The following is a 6,000-nucleotide window of genomic DNA, read 5'->3' as shown; positions in this document are numbered from 1 at the left end:
GGAGTGTGAGCCCAAACGCAAGACACCAAGGCAGAGATTCGGTTCAGGGGATTTAATCCAACAGAAGCAGAATATCAAGCTTACAGGTAGTTGACTGGTATACAAAACGACAGGCGGAACAGCAACAGACAGAACACTCCCCCATACAATACAACATAACATAACATAACATAACATAACATATACACACTACAATGACCGAACACAGACTGAGGAAACAAGCATATATATATATATATATATATATATATATCTACAGTATATATACACATGGGTTAACGAGCTAGGAGGGGGATCCACAGGTGAAAGACATGAGGGACTGATCAAGCACATAGACAGGGAGAGTAACAGCAGGGGAAAACAGACAGATACTAACAGATGAAAAATACAAGACACTAACACTAACTGGAACTCAAGGTACTTAGTGGAATATGGGCCCTAAACACGCTTAGGTTTTTCAGACAGACTGATAAAAGAAATGTGATTGCATTTAGTTACAGAAGCTAGTGGAACAGAGGCTAGCCCAGATGCAATGTCATGACTTCGGCTCTCCGGATTTTGAGTGCAGTGACTCTTAGATAATTTGTATTGGTGGACAATGCATTGTTATGGTAACTGAGTATATTAAAGCCTTAAAACTGTAAAATTCTGTACTTTCAGCCTTTTAACCAAATGTTACCATCGGGTAAGAGCCACAGGTAACTAAACTAAACTAAACTAAAAGCAGAAACTTGACAGAACAATCTACTTTAATACTTTTAATATGTAATTATGTAACATCTCTTTTGCTACTCTTTACCAACCAATTTATAAATATTGACCCATCTACACAGCCATTTCTTGACAGTCTTTTCTGTTCTAAACATATTCCAAATGAATGTGTCTTTGTTAGGAATATCCTCAGCCAAAGAGTGAGTGTTGCCCTCTATGTTTATGGACATAATAACTGTGGTTGTTTTTGTCATAAATGAAAGAAAAACAGAGTAGTTAGCTCTGGCGGCAGTCGTCATCAAATCTGCAAAGAAAGAACTCACATTTCATCAACAAAATTGCAGAGGAAGAAGAAACAGATGAATGGCTCAGAGGCTGCTCACTGTGACAGCACATGATTAGCGGTATAAATATTTTGTGCTGTCTGATGCTTTGTTTTCCTAGAGAGACAGCGGTGCCATCTAACATATGGCATCATCGGTGCCGTGGACTGCTTTACAACTTTTGAATTTTATAGGTAATGCCACGTTACACAATTCACAGGAGCAATGGCTCCACACACTGAGCAGTCTTTCGTGCATCTCTGAAACACTAGTGTTCTGAAGTGTCTACTGGTGGACAGTGCATGAATGTGGAAAATTCAGCGGCAGAAGACCACACCGGGTGCCACTCCTGTCAGCTAAGAACAGGAAACTGAGGCTACAGTTCACACAGTCTCACCAAAATTGGACAATAGAAGATTGGAAAAACGTTGCCTGGTCTGATGACTCTCGATTCAGATGGTAGAGTCAGAATTTGGCATTAACAACATGAAAGCATGGATCCATCCTGCCTTGTATCAACAGTTCAGGCTGGTGGTGGTGGTGTAATGGTGTGGGGGATATTTTCTTGGCACACTTTGGGCCCCTTGGTACCAACAGAGCATCATGTAAACGTACCAGCCTACCTGAGTATTGTTGCTGACCATGTCCATCCCTTTATGACCACAGTGTTCCCATCTTCTGATGGCTACTTCCAGCAGGATAATGCTCCATGTCACAAAGCTCAAATCATCTCAAACTGGTTTCTTGAACATGACAATGAGTTCACTGTACTCCAATGGCCCCCACAGTCACCAGATCTCAATCCAAGCGAGCCCCGTTGGGATGTGGTGGAACGGGAGATTCACATCATGGTTGTGCAGCCGACAAATCTGCTCCAACTGCGTGATGTTATCATGTCGATATGGACCAAAGTCTCTGAGGAATGTTTCCAACACCTTGTTGCAAGTATGCTAAGAAGCATTTAGGCAGTTCTGAAGGCAAAAGGTGGTCCAACCTGGTACTAGCAAGGTGTAACTAATAAAGTGTATTATTACAGAGCCTGCCAATTTATTTTTACAAACAATTTTTGAGATAAAATACAAAGATGAGGCAAGCTATGGGGATCTGTGAACCAATGTATTTGATCAAATAGTATATTATTTATTATTAAAGATTGGAGAGAAAGGAGAGAGTGAAAAGGAAAATTAAGGGAGTAAAAAGAGTGAAGCAAGAAGAGTTTAGAAAAGGAAAAGAGACGGAAAAGAGACGGAAAGGGAGAAAGTGAAGAAACAAAACAAATGAAGAAAGGAGGAGAAAGATTGGAGGAGACGGAAAAAAGTTGAGAGTAACAAGAAGAGTGAAGAAGAGCAGACAGTACAATGGCTCTTTCCAAGAAACGGAAATGCCATTTTAATGACTGCCTAATGAGAGAATCTCCATTTATATGCTGAGGTCAAGATGACACAATGGTTCACTGCACATTTTGTAATTCCTCTTTCTCCATTGGCAGCAGGGGAAGAACATCATCGTGCTGGTGTGCCCTCTGTAACAGCATTCTTCAAGAAAGTAGAGCCTTCCCTAGAAAAATATGATTTAGCTGTGCATACCACACTATGCAACACAATCATAGTGTTGGGACCAAGGATAGTATGAGAAAACAAAGGAAGGGCCTGCATGCATCTCACAAGCCTGACTAGGGCATGTATGATGTATTTCCAGAAGCCTGGCTAAAATCCTTTAAAGAAAGAACCCCCAAGAGGAAAACTGACACCAAAACTCTATTCACATGTAGGTGTTAAAATTAGATGATTCTGACCCAGAGTTGCAACTGGCTGCACCTTGCGAGTCCTAGCAGCGCACCTGTGACGCCACAAAAGTATAATTAGACCCAGAGCTCTGGGCCATTCCAAGTTTCGTCCAATAGCTGTAAGGAGGTGGAACTTTGCTAAACTTTCCAACGTTGATCTTTTGTTTCCTAAATCCAGACTTACCACTAAGATCTAACAAGACAAGTATAGAGACAAGTCCTTTGTCAGATGCATTAGTAATTTTCCCCAGTGCTGTCTCCGTGCTATGATGCACTCTAAATCCTGACTGAAAATCCTCAAATAAACTATCGCTATGTTGAGAAAGGGAAGGGTAGATATAGGTTGGATATAGTTGGCTAAACCCCTGGATCAAGAGTGGGCTCAAGAGGTTTTAATACAGCTACTTCAAAGTACTGTGGTACTGTCACACCCCGGCTCAGAGAATGTTACAGAAAGGGGGAGACCAAACAGATTAAACTGCAAAAAGAGGTTTTATTATTAAACAAACTATGAACAACGTAACAATTTACAGAACATGGAATGTGATAATCGCCCTGCGATGGACTGGCAACCTGTCCAGGGTGTACCCCGTCTTGCGCCTGATGTCAGCTCGGATTGGCTCCAGCCCCCCTGCGACCCTGTACGCAGGATAAGCGGTTGATGATGGAGGGATGGATGGATGGAATGTGATAATCAGTGGCATCAGTGGTGAGTGAAATACATGGTTGGGTAAGAAATGTTTCAATGAAGGTTGACAACAACACAGGATGGCAAACAAACCCAAACCAGGAGATGTGGAGGCTAGCAGAGAGACATCGACAATCAGACAGGGCTGATATATGTAACCTAGGCTGAAGGAAGCAGCCCTGAAACCACAGCAGGCAGAAAGGGAGGGCTCGTAACAGGTACATAGTAGAGAAGTGCTAACTAAGGGTAAAACTTCTTTAGGCAGCCTTGTTGGGATCAGGTCTAAGAGACAGGTTTAGATGAAGAAACTATTAAAATCTGGTCAACTTAGTTTATGCAACTATTTGATAGTTTTGCTGTAGCTTAGCTGCCAATGGTAACCAGTTAGCCGCGCTAAAATTTCTTTCATCAGACTCCCCACTTGGACAAAATTTAGCTATTGTTGGATTGTTGTGTTAACAGTACAACAATTAGAGTTTTGTACATTTGTTGGACACACTTAAACCAACACAAAGCATGTTAAGTGGTGTGTCGGAAATGATGTTCACAGTGACGTATTGCAAAAAAGGTTGAAACCAGCCTTAACTTGATTTTTTTTAAATGGAATCATATTAAATATAGAATGTATTTGTAAAATGTTTTATACAAGAAATACAAGTAACATTATAGAATGTAAAAACAGTTTTTTAATTAACAAAGCTTAGCCTATGTCACAGCTCAAACATGGTCATCAGGCGAAAGGTGGCTTCTGATATGGAGATTACAGTTGTTGTGAAAGAAGTCAATCTTGAGGTATTTCTTTTCTTGGCTGATTCTCTGTTACGCCACATAAAAATGTCACACAGACTTAACTAATATTTAAAGTATCATTACAATTAAACAGCTGTGTATGGTGACATATCAGCGATCAGACTGCAGTGTTGTTTCCTGTGTTGATAGCTGCAAAGCTAATTCAAATAAAGCTAGTAACATACCTAACCAAAGCTATTGCAGATATGGTAATTAAGGTTATTTTTTCCCAGAATGTTACAGCTACACTAAAAAAGTAGGGGAGAGAGGGGTAAGTTGTCTAGTGTGTAAGTTGTCCCACTGCTTATAACTCCAACATTAGACGCTCTATGTCAAAAATCATCATCTTTTTCTATGTTCAACTTTCTGTTCACATGTGGTCAAGGTCAATCCAGTCTGAGGTGAGCACAATTTTATTATTTTTTTGCTTCAAAAGTAAAATATTTGCACTTTACATTTTATGCAATCCAACATTATTAGGTATAAATGTTCAAAATGATAACTTTGCACAAAGTTGAGGAGACAATAACGTGTCTTTTGATACTTCAGCAGAAGTGCTATGTTAAACTAACCTTGAGATTTTGCCAACATTAGTACACATGTCAGTATGAGGCAAGTTGTCTCAATGACTTTGGGGCAATTTCTCACATGTGATCACTTGCCCCAGTACAAATAAACACATAGAAGATGCTCAAAAAACTGTGTGAAATTCTGTAATTACCTAGGACACCATTATTAAATGATACTGTAAATAAAATATTACACACTGTAGTTTACAGCAGCAGTCATACGCCTGGAAAAGACTGAATTCATGACAGGGCATATATGGTCTTATACCGTAGGCATGTTAGTAGACACAAACACACACACTCTACGTCATACAGTTATTAATTTAGTTAGGCAACAAGGGTAGTAGACGAATATGCTTTTAATTAATTTGTAATTGCAAGGAGGAATGTGTTTTTGAAGGAAGGAAGAAAATTATCAACAGAAGACAGAGAATGGCAGCACACCACCTCATAATGTTAAAGGCAGTCAGGCAGGTGAAGTTGAAAAACAAATAAATCAGAAGTACAGCTAAGGATTTTGACATAAACTGCTGACATCTCTTTTGGCCTCATCTATGTGGATGACAGTACAGTATTCCAAAGGAAATGTGGTTTAAGTGTGTGAAATGCAACAAATGGGCTCACAACGCTTACACCTCAAGCCAGGCAATTTATGTGTGCCAGAACTGTGACTTTGAATACACGTCTGTTTAGTCAGAGACATATGTACGTCATACAAAAATGCAAAATGAGTTGCATTAATGTATTTAAACACCACATCTGTTTAGTTAAGAATTTATAATTTAAGCAAGTTATCTGGAGCATTACATTCAATTACCACAGATCTATTTTCAATGTTTGATTTGAAAGAAAGAGGTTGTCCCACTTAATGTGTGCTCTGCCAACATTTCTGTTTTGAATTAAATTATTTATTTTCCAAATTCTCTAGGCTTGATTCAATTTTTAGTTCTGGTTACAGTTTGAAATTGAAATCAATATTCACAATTAAGTGTTCTAACTGTTTGATAACCCAGTGTGACAACTGCCGATGGGCTAAATTGTCACAAGTGCACACTCTCTATTCAACAGTCTACAACTCTGTAATCAGATAAGACATCAAGATGTTTGTGATGACCATTGTGATTTACGGTGCTC

Source organism: Micropterus salmoides, unplaced genomic scaffold (genome assembly GCF_014851395.1).
Source record: "Micropterus salmoides isolate LMB-PRFRI ecotype aquatic unplaced genomic scaffold, ASM1485139v1 Ms_hic_scaffold_3, whole genome shotgun sequence".
NCBI lineage: Eukaryota > Metazoa > Chordata > Actinopteri > Centrarchiformes > Centrarchidae > Micropterus > Micropterus salmoides.
Note: the sequence above shows the minus strand (reverse complement) of the source record.